At 46.9% G+C, this 16,856-nt stretch overlaps 1 protein-coding gene across 6 annotated transcripts in view; it reads left to right on the top strand.

Moving 5' to 3' along the window:
- Positions 1-16,856, top strand: part of SIPA1L3 (signal induced proliferation associated 1 like 3) — a 237,193-nt gene that overhangs the window by 52,769 nt on the left and 167,568 nt on the right. The window lies entirely within an intron of this gene.

The raw sequence follows: 16,856 nt of genomic DNA on the forward strand, positions 1-16,856 counted from the left end.
CTGCAGCTTCCAGGTAACGTGCAGAGGGGCATGTGCCTGCATGTTCTCGCACACAGTAGATGTTTAATAAATGGCCACTGAATGATCTCCTAGGTGCGTAGCCCTGCAGCCCACCCAGTGTGATGGTTGGGGACAGACCCAGAATTGGGGAGCTGGCTGCCTTTTCTGTGGAACAGGATGTGTAGACGTGGCTCCAGGATGCATCTCTGTGGAATGCGGTTGCTAATACAAATGAACTTCCTCACGTCACAAGGCATCTATTATGTGAACAGTTGGATGACTCACTGTGGGCCTGGGCGGGCTCTCAAGGGGAGTTTCATAGCCGCGGTTACGTTTCAGGCTTCCCTTCAGAGAATGGCTTTTCTCCACAAAAAAGACTCTTAATAAGAAAGATAATAATAGCTAGCACTTTCCAGGTGCCTGACACTGTTCAAAGGAATTAACCCATGGAATCCTCATTACATCCCATGAGGGCAGTATTAACATGATCCCCATGGCGCTGAGACTCAGGGAGGAAAAATACCTTTTGGGTTCCCAGCCAGTGAGGAAGAGAGTTGGTATTCTGGCCACGGTCTCTCACTCCAGAGCTTAGGCTCTTCACGCCATACAGTCTCCTCTCTCTTCGTAGTACTGAGTTTAAAACAGTATTTCATTAATTTGCACACGGTACCTCAGTGAAAAATAAAATCAACTTTCTTCCTTCCCCTGAAGCAGTCACAGAAGCAGAAGCAGCCACTGTGGCCTGTCTCCTTTCAGAAAGTCTCTGTGTATGTACGACTACTGTATAAATGCTGGCCAGACTCTCATCAACACCGAGGGCAGCAGGCCACAGTCCACGGGCCATATTTGGCTCCACTGCCTGTTTCTGTAGGACCCAGGCTTTTACACTTTTACATTTTTAACGGTTGAAAAAAAATCAAAAGAACATTTCATGACGTGTGAAATCACACGGCCTTTGGGCTTCCGCATCCATGAATAAAGTTTTACTGAAACACAGCCAAGCTCCTTTGGTTATGTATGGTGTGTGGCTGCGTCCACACCGACAGCAGAGGTGAGCAGTTGCGACAGAGACCACATGGCCCCCAGACTTAAAGTATTTACTCTCTGGGGGCTCTGCAGAAAGGGTTTACTGATCCTTGCACCACACGCTTTCCTTCAATAGTGTGTCGTAGAGCACTTTCCTTGCAAGGTGACTGTGTTCCCTTCCCCCTCACCCATTTGTTTCATGGAGACAGCTGGGCTGCAGATTGTGGGCCAAGCCCAGGTGTGCGGCAGGAGGTGGGTTGGTTGGTGCATCCACTCACGCTCACCCTAAGCGTTTCTTGGGCACCAGCTGCGTGGCAGGCTCCCGGCTGGCAGCCACAGCAGGTCTGGGCCTGGGCTCAGGAATCCACAGGCACATGGGGGAGTCAGACATTCTCAGGCAGTCCCACCCAAGGATGCATTCCGGTGCCTTCTCTGACCCTCTCTGTCCATTACTCCTGCTTTGTTTTTACTTGTGACCCTTTTTAAAAATTAGGCCATGCATTTATATGCTTGAAAAGTCCACCTGTGTGTGTGTATGTGTGTGTGGACACACAGTGACAGGTCTTTCTCTGCTACTCCTTTTCCTGTTTGCCTTGTTCCTCCACCCCTTAAGCAATCATTTGTATTAGTTTTTGCATATCCTTCTAAAGTGTTTTAATGCAAATACTGATAATCTATTTTTATACCCCTTTTCCTTATACAAAATGTAGCTAACACCCTATCCTGCACTTTGCAGTTTTTTGTTTCTTTTTTTAAATCTCTGTTTATCCAGTCCAGTGGTTGAACACTAGGGGTTAATTAGGGGAGAGAGAAAGGTGTGTATTGAGGAAGAGCATGTATTGAGACAACAGCATGAACAGCATGTGTGGAGGTCCTGGGGAGTGTGGCTTCCTCCAGGCAGAGGGAGGGCCTGTGAGTTAAAGCAAAGAGGAGGGCCCTGTTCTGTCTGCCAGGGCCTGAAGGTCGAGGGAGGAACTGTGGCCTTGATTCTAGGAGCACCTGGGTGTGAGGTTCTGCTCTGTTTCCTTACATGCCCTGCTTTTCTCTGTGGCCAAGTGCATGTGGCCTTTATCACGTGTGGCAAAGGAGAGGCCAAGAATGTCCTTGAGATCAGGTTATTGACTGTGGTTGATAATGAAAGAAAATTTCTCTTGTAAGCTCTTCCTAGGAGTTGTGATCTAGTATCTAGTGGTTTGCAGGCCTGTGCCTCTGGCCTCAAGGGTCCTTACCAATCATGTGACACAGGACAAGTCCATCACCTCTCGTCTTTTCGGTAGACACAGTCACGATGCCAACCACAGGGGTTTTTGGAGGGTGACACACACACCGTGCTCAGTTCCGAGGTTGCTACATAGTAAATGCTCAATATGTGGTAATGAGGGCTTCATTTATTTTTATAGGCTTGACTTGGGCTCACACTTAACATAGCTCACAATGAAGACTTTTGATTTGGGAGCCTGATCACCTGGATACTGATAACCCCTCTCTGCCAGTTACTGTCTACGTTGGGCAAGTAACGTAGCCCCTGCATCTTGGTTCTTTGCTGAGGAGGAAAGGAGTTAACATTTGTATTGTACTTAAAATAGTGCATGCAAGTAGTGACATCAGTGAATGCCAGCTATTATTATTATTATTATTGTTACTGCACACACTCTGCTTTCCGTCAGAGTCTCTACATTAGACTCTGGGGAACTTAATGTCAGTGATAGCAGTGCCACCATCATTTCAGGGAAACAGTGCCCTTTGTTACCATTAACACCTCACCATTTCCAAAAAACACCCTTCTACAAATACCTGGAGCAAAGGATTGCCTATTTAGTCAAGAATGGTAATTCCACTAGACTTCTCTTTATATGTCATGGGCCATATAAAACCACGTGACTGCCCTTAACTGCAAGGATGGCTGGGAAATCTAGAATTTTCCTAATTGTCTCTCCCAGTAGAATAGAAATGCGTTATCACAGGGGTGCTCTGTAAGTATTTGCAAGTCTAACCATCAGGAGGGGCTCTCCTCCCAGCATATGACACACGTCCACATTGTTGGGGTTGATTTGCAGAAAGTGACCCATGGATTGTGGCAGAACTCCTGGCCTCCAACCTGAAGTGCTGGAGGAAAGTTTGTGAGGGACACAGTTCTAAAGCCCCTTGAGTTGTATCCATCTAATCAGGGCAACAATTATACCTCCTAGATCAAAGTCGAGAGGCAGGCTCTGGGGAAGAGTGACTAGAGCAGCTGGAGAAAGGCTGCAGAACCGGTTTTTTTTCCGTGCAGGTCTGTTTACCTACATGCCTGTTTGCCTAGAGGACCATCCCATTGGCTCCTAGAGGCCTTTCAGGTCATCACCTCCCTTGGGCTGGGCCTCTTTTTGCAGATGGCTGGGCCCCCTTGGGCCAGGGAGTGCCTACTGTGTGTCAGGGCACTGTCCAGGGTGCTGGAGATAACAATAAGTAACACTGTGCACCGACCATGTGCCAGGCATTGCAGGTGCTTGGTTAACTCAGTTAACCCTCTCAGCAGCCCCAAGAGATGGGTCTGCATTAGGCCCATTACAGACATGTGAAAAAGCAAGTCTTAGTTAAAAAAAACAAAAAAACAAAAAACGGGGTTCCAGGGTGGCTCAGTTGTTTGGGTGTCTGACTCTTGGTTTCAGTTCAGGTAGTAATCTTACAATTTGTGGGATTGAGCCCCGTGTCAGGTGCTGTACTGACAGTGTGGAGCCTGCTTGGAATTCTCACCTTCTCTGCCCCTCTCCAGCTTGAGCTCTTGTTCTCTCTCTCAAAATAAATAAACTTAAAAAAATCAAAATAAAACCCTTACTTTTCATAATGTTCATTTTTTTAAATTGAATATCTGGTATTTCAGAATAACATGCACCTTTTTATTGATGGCTTATTTTGTTAGCCTAATTTTTTTTTTAGTATTTATTTATTTATTTATTTATTTTGAGAGAAAGGGGGGGGGGAGAGAGAGAGAGAGAGAGAGAGAGAATATGAATCCAGGGAGGGGCAGAGAGAGAGGGGACAGAGGATCTGAAGCTGGTTCTGTGCTGACAAGAGAGAGCCCAGTGCGGGACTAGAACTCCTGAAACATGAGATCATGACCTGAGCCAAAGTCGGATCCTTACCCAACTGAGCCACCCAGGTGCCCCTAGCCTGATTTTTTTTTTTAATAGTGTTTGCTTTTCAGAGCACTTTCAGATTCATAGCACAATGGAGGATACCCCCTACCCATGCATAGTATGGGGGTGCATACTTACCCCACCCATGCATGGACCTCCCCTGTTATCAACATCATCCACCAAAGTGGTACATTATTACAATTGATGAACCTACAGAGACATGGCGTCATCACCCAGAGTTCATAGTTTACAGACTCTTGGGGTACATTCCGTGAGTTTGGACAAATGTATAATGACACATATCCACCATTGTAGTACCATACAGAGTAGTTTCACTGCCCTAAAAATCCTGTGTGCTCCACCAGTTCATCCTTTCCTCCTCCTAACCCCTGGCAATCATCAATCTCTTTGCCGCCTCCATTGTTTTGCCTTTCCCAGGATGTTGTATGATTGGAATAATACAGTATGTAGCCTTTCCAGATTGGCTTCTTTCACTTAGTAAATACACTTAAGGTTTCTCTATGTCTTTTTACGGCGTGAGTAATATTCCACTGTTTGGATGTACCAGAGTTTATCCGTTCATCTACTGAAGGACGTCTTGGTTACTTCCAGCTTTTGGAAATTATGAATAAAGTTGCTATACACATCTCTGTGCAGGTTTTTACATGAACAGAAATTTCTAACTCCTTTGGGTAAATACCAAGGAGCATGATTGCTAGATCGAATGGTAAGAGTATGTTTACTTTTATAAGAAACCACCAAATTGTCTTCCAAAGTGGCTGTACCATGTTGCATTACCATTAGCAGTGAATGGGAGTTCCTGTTTTCCCACATCCTCACAAGCATTTGGTGTCAGTGTTCTGGATTTGGCCATTCTACTAGGTGTGTGGTGGTATCTCGCTGTTGTTGTTTTTTTTTTTTTTTAATATTTATTTATTTCTGAGACAGAGAGAGACAGAGCATGAATGGGGGAGGGGCAGAGAGAGAGGGAAACACAGAATCAGAAGCAGGCTCCAGGCTCTGAGCTGTCAGCATAGAGCCCAATGCAGGGCTCGAACTCACAAACCGTGAGATCATGACCTGAGCTGAAGTCGGTCACTCAACCGACTGAGCCACCCAGGCACCCCTCGCTGTTGTTGTTTCTAAGTAAGCTCTATGCTCATCATGGGACTTGAACTCATGACCCTGAGAGTCACATACTCTACTGACTGAGCTAAGCAGGTGCCCCTCTTGTTTTAATTTGCATTTCCCTGTTGAATATAATGTGGAGCATCTTTTCATATGCTTGTTTGTCATCTGTGTATCTTCTTTGGTGAAATGTCTGTTAAGATATTTGGCCCATTAGGGGCGCCTGGGTGGCTCAGTTAAGCGTCCGACTTTGGTTCAGGTCGTGGTCTCACGGTTTGTGAGTTCGAGCCCCACGTCAGGCTCTTTGCTGACAGCTTGGAGCATGGAGCCTGCTTTGGATTCTGTGTCCCTCTCTCTCTGCCCCTCCCCGACTTGTGCTCTGTCTCTCTCTGTCTATCAAAAATAAATAAACGTAAAAAAATAAATTAAAAAAAGATATTTGGCCCATTTTTTAAATCTTTGCAAATATTTTCTCATAATCTGTGGCTTGTCTTCTCATTCTCTTGACATTGTCTTTAACAGAGCAGAAGTTTTGAATTTTAGTGAAGCCCAGTTTCTCAACTCTTTTTTTCATGGATTATGCCTTTGGTGTTGTATCTAAAAAATGATCACTATACCCAAGGTCATCTAGGTTTTCCCCTGTGTTATCTTCTAGGAGTTTTAGGATTTTTTGTTTTACATTTAAGTCTGCGAACAGTCCATTTTGCATTAACTTTTGCAAAAGATGTAAGGTCTGTGTCTAGATTCGTTTTTCTGCATGTGGATGTTCAGTTCCAGCACCACTTGTCTAAAAGATTATCTTTGCTCCATTGTGTCATCTTTGCTCCTTTGTCAAAGATCAGTTGACTGTACTTATGTGGGTCTATTCAGTTCCATTAATCTATTTGTCTGTTCTTTTACCAATACTACACTGTGTTAACTACTGTAGCTTTGGTTTTTGTTGTTGTTTAATTTTTCTTTTAATATTTTTTTTTTGATAGAGCATGAGTGGGGTTGGGGCAGAGAGAGAAGGAGACACAGAATCCAAAGCAAGTTCCAGGCTCTGAACTGACAGCACACAGCCCGACTCAGGGCTCGAACTCACAAACCATGAGATCATGACCTGAGCCAAAGTTGGATGCTTAACTGACAGAGCCACCCAGGCGCCCCTTAACTACTGTAGATTTGTAATTGGGTATTATCAGTCCTCTGATTTTGCTCTTCTTCTTCAATATTGTTTTGGCTATTCTAGGGCTTTTGCTCTCCATGTAAACTTTAGAATCATTTTGTCAATATTCAGAATCACTGGGATTACATTGAATCTACAGATTAAGTGGGAAAGAACTGATATCTCTTTTTTTATTTTTTTATTTTTATTTTTTTTGAGATGAGGTTTCACTGTGGTGCCCAGGCTGAAGGCACTGACTGTTCACAGGCATGATCCCACTACTGACTAGCACAGGAATTTTGACCCTGCTCCATTTCCAACCTGGGTTGATTCACTCCTCCTTAGGCAATCTAATGGTCCCCTGCTCCTGGGAGGTCACTGTACTGATGCTGAACTTAGTGCTAACACCCAGTGGGCATCCTCATGCCTCAGCCTCCCGAGTAGCTAGTACTACAGGCATGCGCCACCACACCTGGCTGGAAAGAACGGATACCTTGACAACACTGAATCTTACTATTTATGAACATAGAATATCTCTCCATTTATTTAGTTCTTTGATATCTTCCATCAGAATTTTATAGTTTTCCTCTTGTACATATTTTGTTAGATTTATACCTAAGTATTTCATTTTGAGGGATGCCAATGTACCAAGGTATTGAGTTTTTAATTTCAAATTCCACTTTTTCATTGCTGGTGTATAGGAAAGCAATTGAGTTTTTATATTGACCTTGTATCCTACAACCTTGCTATAATCAACTATTCCAGGAGCTTTGTGTTTTCTTTTGGTTTTTATTTGATTCTTTAGGATTTTCTACACTTATGATCATGTCGTCTGTGAACAAAGACAGTTTTATTTCTTCCTTTCCAATCTGTATACTTTTTATTTCCTTTTCTTGTCTTATTGCATTAGCTAGGACTTCCAGCATAATGTTGAAAAGTAGTGGTGAGAAGGGGCATCCTTGCCTTGTTCCTGATGTTAGTGGGAAAGCTTTGAACTTCTCAAATCAACTACAATGTTACTGGGGCACATGGGTGGTTCAGTTGAGCATTCAACTTCAGCTCACGTCATGATCTCATGGTTCATGGGATCGAGCCCTGTGTCAGGGTTTGTGCTGACAGTGCAGAGCCTGCTTCGAATTCTCGGTCTCCCTCTCTCTCTGCCCACCCCCCACTCATGTGCATGCACTCACTCTCTCAAAAATAAATAAACATTAAACATTTTTTAAAAAATTAACTAAGATGTCGTAGACTTTTTTTTTTCATTCATTAGTTCACCTAAGCCAAATGTTTGGAAGGTGGGGACCTTGCATCCACATCCCTTAGCCCAATTCTGACCATGCAATAGGTTTTAAAAACATTTCTGAATGAATGAGTAAGTAAATGATGCACGTGGTACAGTGAACAGCTAAACAGAACTTACATGGAGTATCTTCTGGGCAGATGTCAAATCAGGGTTAGAGAGGCACTTAGAGAGGTGGAGGGCAGTGACTGAAAGCAGACTCGAGCCATGGGCTGAGGTTCAAATCTGCAGCTTACTTGCAAGGCAGTGCCCTTTTCGGGACTTCAGCGTTCTCATCTGTGAGGTGGGGATAATAATAGGACCTACCCCTGAGGTGGCTGTGAGGGTTAAAAGAGTTGGAATTGTAAAGTGTCTGTCTCACAGGCACATGTGTAAGAGTTATCTATTGCTAGTGGGCCTTATGTGGGAGTTTTGAACAAGAAGAGTGATTGAGTTTTAGCTTCAAGTATGTGGAGTAACAGCAAGCTCGATTCCAGGGGAAGGTGAAGTTCAATCCAGTTCAACCAGTGACTTCAGCCAAAAACAGCTGTCCAGCAATGATCTTGTATTTTATATATAAAATGTAAAATTTTATACCCAACTCTGATCAACAAATTTGCTTAGTACAGATCTGGTTATAGAGGTGGAATTTGTGGAGTTGTGAGCAACTATGTGTTCTTTGTGGGAGAAGCTGGGAGAAAGATACAGCTGGGCTGAGTCTCCTGAGAATAATGAGTCACTTTCTCAGATGCCCTGTTTTTCCAGTCTCAGGGAGCACTGCCATAAGCCCTGTGCAGGGGTGGCCTGGGCAGTGGTTAAGGGCCCTGCGCTGCATTTGCTCCTTTACTAAATTGTGACCTTGGGCAAGTGACATCACTTTCTCAAGCCTTGGTATCTGTCTCCGTAAAATGAAGAACAAGTTCATCACAGGCTTATTAGTGAGCCTTGAACTAGTGAAGCACCTTGTACAGTTCCTGGCACATAGTAAGTGTGCATTAAAGCTGCATTAATATCATTGTAATTGTTTTTGTTGTTTTTATTGTTCTTTGGTTGCTGTGGAATATGGCTGGTCCCATACTCCACAAATAGAGTTTACAACTCTAGCAAACTAGAGCCTGTTGTTCTGGTGAACCCTTCCGAAGAGAGTCATCATTTCCTTAAACTGACTAGAAATAAAGATTCATGTATTCATTCAGCAATATTTAGAGGGCTTCTGCTCTGTGTCAGACACTCAACTAAAAGAAGATACTGTGTGATATGAGCAATTGGTGAGAGGGGTACCTTAGTGGGGTTAGGAAGCACCTGTCTAAGGAAGTGACATTTGATATGAGATTTGAAGGATGAAAAGGGGCCAGCCATGCAAAAAGTTGAAAAAAGAGGGTTCCTGGCAGAAAGGACAGCAGGTACAAAGGCCCTGAGGTAGGAACGAGTTTGGCAAGTTGGAGGAACAGAGAAGAGGCTGGCATGGCTTGAGTTGGATGAACAAGATTGAGAATGTGATGGGAGAAGTTTGTAGGCCCTGAGTTTGCTCCCTGAAGCCTCCACTTTCTTCCATCCATGAGAGTATTTGGAGGAAAGGGCTGTGGGAGGCTGATTTTGGCATCTGGGAAGAGGTATGAGGGGACCAGAGGCCTGGCACCTGCCTCGCTCCAACTTTCTGAAGGCCCTTACTCAGAGACTCCAGTCCATGAGGAAAAGACCCTTTACCCCAGAGCTAGGTTCCCTGATTTAAAAAACATTTTTTTAGGGGCGCCTGGGTGGCGCAGTCGGTTAAGCGTCCGACTTCAGCCAGGTCACGATCTCGCGGTCCGGGAGTTCGAGCCCCGCGTCAGGCTCTGGGCTGATGGCTCAGAGCCTGGAGCCTGTTTCCGATTCTGTGTCTCCCTCTCTCTCTGCCCCTCCCCCGTTCATGCTCTGTCTCTCTCTGTCCCAAAAATAAATAAACGTTGAAAAAAAAAATTTTTTTTAATTAAAAAAAACATTTTTTTAAATGTTTTTATTTACTTTTGAGAGAGAGAGAGAGTGTGAGTGGGGGAGGGGCAGAGAGGGAGGGAGACACAGAACCCAAAGCAGGCTCCAGGCTCTGAGCTGTCAGCACAGAGCCTGACACGGGGCTTGAACCCACGAACCACGAGATCATGACCTGAGCCGAAGTTGGATGTTCGACCGACTGAGCCACCCAGGCACCCCCTAGGTTCCCTGATTTTTTAGACAATAGTGTGGTTTACATTTTTATCCCAAAGGTGGTGGCTCAGCTGTGCTTTTTTTTTTTTTAATTTATTTATTTTGAGAGAGAGAATCCCAAGCAGGCTCTACACTGTCAGCATAGAGCCCTATGTGGGGCTCGAACTCATGAACCGTGAGATCATGACCTGAGCCAAAATCAAGAGTTGTACACTTAATTGACTGAGCCACCCAGGTGCCCCAAGCCCAGCTGTGCTTTGATGCTCTGTGTCTGAAGCCTACTTTCTTCTTCCCCAAAGTAGGACAACCGAAAGCTAGCTGCCCTGGCAAAGTGCCAGAGAACAGCGCAGCCAAATGGAGCCTGTTTCTTGGGGGGGGGAGGAGGGGAGAGGCGGGGATTAATGAGCTCTTTACTTTGTGCCAGAGGTAAGGAAGGTATTAAAATACCAAGGCTTGGTACGATAGAGCAGCAGGTAGACTCCTAGACTTGGGTTTCAGCTCTGACTTCCCCACTTGCCCACCCGTGGGACCTTGGGCAAATGATTTACCTGTGCCTTGCCTTTGCTTTCTCGTCTGTAGAATGGGGACAGTAGTTCCCATGCTTAGAAAAGTGCACACAGGAAGTGCTGGCTATAATTATCATCACCTTGCGATTTTACGTCACAGTGAGATGAAGTCCTCTTTCCTCTAGTTGTTCATGAACAGTTACGATGCTCGGATTTGACTCCTGTTTCTCCGCATCGGCCAGATTCTTGCGCAGAAGCTTGGTGTCTGGTGGACCGCCAGGTCTCGGGTGCCAGAAGCAGCTCTGCCCCTGGGTGGTGGGGCGGGAGGTGGAGGGGTGGAACAGGTTATTTGATGCCAAGAAGCTGAGGGTTGGTGGGATATCTGTCGCTAGAGCTCGAGGACTGTGTGGAACCTCCACCCTCCACAGTGGCTGCTCCCTCCAAAGGGCCAAAGGGCCAAAGACCCAGGAATGGAGATTTTCTCAGAGCTCCCTCATTTGCATTCACTGAATGTACCTGAGAACCACCTAGCAATCTTGCTAAAATGCAGATTCTGACTCATCAGGTCTGGGGAAGGACCGAGGGCCTGTGTATCCAAGGAGCTCCCAGGGGATACCAATGCTGCCAAATGCCCCTGCTCCTTGGACCACGGCTCCTCCCACTGGACCCCTCTCACTGAATCCAGTCTACATTTTCACCAAATCCCTTGATGATTCACTATTTTTTTTTTTTGCACTTTGAGAGCCTAGATCAGGGTTTCTCAACCTCAACACTGTTGGCCTTTTGGGTGGGATCATTCTTTGTTCTGGGGGCTGTCCTGTGCACTGTGGGACTGACCACTGACCATGGGATGCGAGTAGCAGCAGCGCCCTGCCCCCACTCATGACCATCGAAAGTGTCTGCACATGTTCTCTGGGGTAGGGGTGGCAAATCACCCCCAGATGAGAACCATTGGTCCAAAGCCCTCAAGCCTAGCTGTGCCCACAGATGCAGCACAGGTCGTGGCTACTTTCATTCTGGGTGGAGTCAGGATCCACACCAAGCCTTCCTACTCAGGATGCATTCTTTAACTTGTTAACATCACTGCTCATTGGCGCAGCACATCCAGGCTGGGCCTTGGGTTTCCACCCACCCAGTGAAGGTGCTAGGTCCTTACTGAGCCAGCCTTAGAGATGAGGATTTGGGGTTCACTGCTGTGTTTGTTGATGTTGCTTAGAAAGACAACCATGGGGGCCACCCACCTGGCCTCTTGTTTGGCCTGGTGTCTGTTTGCATGAGTAGAGCTCATATGTTTACTTAGGGTTCTGTGTGACAGGGTCCAGGAGGCACCTTCTCTGGTGTGTCCTCTGCAGAATTCTAGAGTGGTGTCGGCTCCTGTTTCTGTCACTGCTGAGCCACCCTGGAGTGTTTCTGAGTCATTTTATACCACATCTTGATCTCTGTGACCAGATGGACTAGATCACCAGACGCCTGGGGACAGGGATAGAGGCATCTTTTTTTGGTTTGTCAGGTCTGGCAGGTGGTAGGTGCTCTTGTTAAATAGATCTGAGGGCCTCATTCAGTCACTGGATGTCTCTTTGGGGGGCCTCTGGTGTGGCAGGCACCACCTTGGGCACGGCATTAAAGGGGAAAGAAGCAAGTTGAGACAATCAGAGGGTTCTCTTCACACAAGACCCTGATCGTGGAGGGAGTGTTTATTGAATTCCGTCTCCTGCCAAGTCCCGGGGGTCTGGAACACTAGCCTCACCTTCATGGAGCTTTCTGTTTGGTCTGGGGGTATGGACGAAGTATAAACATATAAACAACCAAACAAGCCAAATAATTGCAAGTGGACTATAATTACTGCTGTCTCATGGCTGGTCAGCAGGTCTTTTGAGAGAGTCTGCTTTTTCTTGATGTGTAGCTGGTGGGTGATCGCAGGGTCTCAGAGGCCCAGTGGACATCTCTACCCACCTAATGGGTGGGAGTATGTTTTATTGGGCCACTCATACTAATAGTAGCAAACGTTTATATAGTTCTGAGTGCCAGGGCCAATTCTAAGTGTTTTAAATTCCCACAACCTTATGATGTTGTGCTATCATTATTCCCCTTTAACAGATGAGGAAACTGAAGCACAGGGAGGGGAGATAACTTACCTGAGATCCCACAGCTGGTAAATGGCAAAGCTGGGATTTGAACCTAAGCTCTCTGTCTTTAGAGTCCTTGCCCTTATGCACTCTGTGAACGCATTAGGCATTTGGACGGGACCAAGATGGCTCACTGATCGATCTGTCTGGAGACCGGAGGAAGGCTCTGCTGGTGCAGAAAGGGGAGCACCAGTGGCAGACCTTCAGGGAAGAAACACCTCCTCACACCCCCAGAGCAAAGGCCATGGAGCAAAACCTAACAGAAGGGCAAGGGAGAGAGCAGTGTCACTGGTCAGTTACCATCACCCTGGAAAGACCTGGCCTGGCTCCTGGAGCCCCCCTGCAACATGAGTTCAGTGGGTTCATTGCTGAGGAGGGGGATGTGCTGATAGCTTCCTGGAGACCGTGCAGAGTAGCAGTTACCAGGAAAAGTGTGGCTGCTGAACTCTGTACTGCGCTGTGCTACCCTGTTACAGAAAAGACGGTCCACCCCATTTTCTCAGAGCTAGAGACTGATTTCTGTTAGGGGCTTGCTGGGAACAGGGAGATCTGGGATGGAGGTTGGGTATGAGGCTGTGAAGTCTTGTAGCCAATGGCTTCGGAGTCACACCGTAGGTAACTTTTTCCTGACTCCACCCTATACTAGCTGTGTGACCTTGGGCAGGTGACTTCACCTCTCTGAGCTTCAGGCTCTTTGTTTTTAAAATACCTACATGATTGAGCTGTATGTGTATGGGAGTGGTGGTGTCAGTTCACTGAGGTCATCTTACGTGAAGTGTTTAGTCCAGAACTTGGCACTCCATGAGCACTCAGTACACAAGAGAGATTATGCTGTGGGAGGTAGTGTCACCAAGTGCTTAAGGCGGGCCTCTGGAACCACCACTCCCAGCTCATTGGCCTTGGGCCACTGGCTTTAGCCTCCATGCGACTGCATTTCCTTATCCTAAAACAAAGGTAATGTTAGTCCCCTCCTCATAAGGATGCTGTGAGCATTCAGTGAGTCAGTACTTGTGAAGCATTTAGCACACGTTAGCACATGGCCTTACACTCATGGTAAGCCCCGTAAGCACGGGCTGTCGTGATGGCGATCAATTAAGAATGTGAGCGTCAGGCCTAGCAACTAGGTGAGGAGAAACCTTCCACTGAATTATGTTATGAATGGGTTGGTTTTAGAAAACTACAGTTTGGTCAGCCTGCTCTCCTTTGGGCATGAGGGATGGTGACGTGAGGTTCTGTTTGGTTGTGTCAGAGACTCTTGTCCTCCTTTCAGAGGAGAGTTGGCCTCTCGGGGCTGAGTGACGTGAGCTCAGTGGGGACAGTGAGGAAGCCAGGGAGTGGAGGAGTACTGTGACCTCCAGGAGTAAAGGAGGGTTCCATTCAGGTTCTGCTATACGCTGGCTCCATGGTCGGTTGTACACGGTGAGAGTGAGCACGAGAATTGACAGACCTGGGTCTCAGGTGTTCCCAGCTACTTTAGGCGAGTTCCTCAGGCTCGCTCAATATCAGTGGTCCATCAGCGTAGATCTTGGTCAGTGCTGGCTGTTGTAGGGACAGCAGAGTAGCGAAGAGGTCAGAAGGGCAGCCCCAGAGTCAGTCACCTGGATTCAGCCCTGGCTGTGGGACCTTGAGCAAGTGACTTAATCCCTTCTGAGCCTCAGTTTCCTCATCTGTGAAGTGGGAGTAATACCACCTGCTTCACATGGTACCATTTGAAGATCGTGAGTCAATCTGTATAAAGCAGCACGTGGCACAGAGAATGTCCTTCATGCATGTTGGCTTTATTGCTGTTATCTTTAACCCATCCTAGAAGACAATGTAAGTAGAAGGTATAAACCATGGATGTGTCCCAGGGGAATGGCGCCCTAATGAGGGAGTTTGGGAGAGATCTCAGCCTCTGGAAGGGTTATTTAGAGCAGGCATTTGAGCTTTTGTGTTTCTAGAATGGTGCAAGGTGCAAGGGAGAGAGCGTGCTGACTGGGAATGATGTCTTAGTGCCATGGGCACAGGTTTCCCAAGGTCAGATCATAACACTAGATAATTTGAGGTGATATATGAATAAACACTTTAAACATTTTAATAGCTGTACTTTTATTTTAATGCGTAACAGGAAAAGAATTTCAATAGCATATCAAACCCAGTGTTCCATGGCTATTTCTGCTTTGGGTGAGGCTAACATCGGTATGTAAGCCAAAATAAAAGTGAATACAGTTAAGGAAAAATGCAGAGTCAGTGATAGTACAGGTGGTCTGGGGATAGACATGGCAAAAACAGTGCCAGTGTATATAGATCCTGGCAGTTGGGACACATGACAGTTGAAAAAGCAGCTCCCTCGTGAGGTTGCTGAGCCATCAGGCCCCCGCTGCCCCTTGCCTCTTCTCTTTCGTGCGACTGCAGTCACCTCAGATGGCTGTGGTTCCCTCCATCAGGCGCCAGGCAGGGGATAAAATGTGCCGAGTATTCGATGCTGGCATCTTCTCTGTCTGCAGTGGAGTGTAGACACCGTGGAATGGCCTTGAGCAGCTAACTGTGATAATGGTAACAGTCTTTAACCGACACTGAGTGAGTGCCAGCAACACGCTAAGCAGTTTGCATGCACGATGGCATCGAACCCTTACTCTATGAGACGAACTGCTGGTTGGGACACGTTGGGCCTCAGGTAACGAGATGCCTGGTGATTCTTGCATGAGTGATGGAGACAGTGAATTCTCTCGCTGCAAAGGATGGAGGAGACAAGCTCCGTGGCCGTTGCAGAGGCTCGGTGACACCTTCGAGAACTGGCTGCTTTCTCTCTATTTCATAGCCCCTGTGTACATCCGTTTCATCCCGGTGTTGGTCGTTGTGTGGTCACAGGATAACTGCCCTGGCCTGATGATCGCATCCTTACACACAGCGTCCCAAGCAGGGAATAGTGGCAGGGGAAGAGGCTTTTTCTTCCTGTGTCTTTCTTTTCCAAAGGGAACATGCTCTCATAAACACTCCTACCCCCGGTAGACTTCTCTTTATCTCTGAATGGCCAGCCATATAGGAGCCAGTGATTGCCTCTGGTTACAAGGGAGGCTGGGAAAGTGGATGTCTCCGTAGTGGGGAGCAGCAAGGGACAAGGGTCGGGAGTGACCATAAGCTACACAGCTAAGTGTCTGCTACAGATGAATACTATTACTAGCTCCCCTCCATAGATGAACAAAATCAAGGATCAGAGAGATGATCCTATAGATCATCCTATAGATGAAAAGATGGTTTGCCTGGGTCTTTATAGAGTTTGTAATGGCAGAGCAGGGATTTGAACCCACATCTTTCCTCCTGCAGAGCCTGTGGTCTTAACCCCCATCTAGTACTGTCTTCATGGCAGGGGACACCCAGATGGCCATAATGCAGGGTGATGAGTGGTGAGTGGTGAGCACCAAGTGCCGTGGGAACACAGAGGACAGAGATTCTGCGCTGCAAGGTCAGGGGGAGTGAGCTGGAGAGGAGAGAAAAGAGTGTGTAGAAAATCATGCTCAGGGATTGCTCTGGCCTTTGAAAGATAAGTAGGACTCCTGCCAAGTGCAAGGGAAATGGCATGAGGAGGGTAGGCTCCAGAAGGAACCGAAGTGGGCATTGGGACAGTGCATGCTGGGTAGATTAATCAAGGCTCTTTGCATTGTCAGATGAATTCGTCTTGTGTCACTGGGAAGCCGAGAGGAGAGGAGCTTCAGACCTAGCCCAAGTAGGGGGCTCAGACATGTCATTGGGGCTCTGCTCCTATCCCTTGCTCCACTTGACTTCACTGTGCAAACAGGCTGGGTCAAGGTGCAAATCCTCCTGATCTATGAAGCCGGTGGAAAGGGGATTTCTTGTCTTCAGCATCTTTATACAAGCCCCAGGGAAGATTCTAGTTGGGTGTGTGTGTCCATTTGGGCTGCTATAACAAAAATGCCATAGATTGGGGAGCTTATAAACACAGAAATTTCTTTCTCACCATCCTGGAACCTTGGGGCATCCAGGATCAAGGTGTCGACAGATTTGTTGTCTGGTCAGGGCCAGCTTCCTGCTTCATAGATGACCATCTCTTTGCTGTGTCCTCACTCGTGGCAGAAGGGGCAAGGGAGCTCTCTGGGACCTCCTTTAGAAACGGGATTGGCCAGATCACTTCCCAAAAGTCCCACCATCACACTGGAGATGAGGTTCCAGCATACAGGTTTGGTGGGGGACACAGATATTCAGTCTGTAGCCGTCGGTCATGTGCCCATCCCCGAAGGTGGTGTCTGAGAGTGGGATGAAGGATGAACACAGCCACGGCCTTGCCAGGACGGTGGAGCGGCATGGCAGCATGGTGGAGGGGCACCTCCTGACTGAGGAGGC

Source organism: Acinonyx jubatus, chromosome E2 (assembly GCF_027475565.1).
Source record: "Acinonyx jubatus isolate Ajub_Pintada_27869175 chromosome E2, VMU_Ajub_asm_v1.0, whole genome shotgun sequence".
Lineage (NCBI taxonomy): Eukaryota > Metazoa > Chordata > Mammalia > Carnivora > Felidae > Acinonyx > Acinonyx jubatus.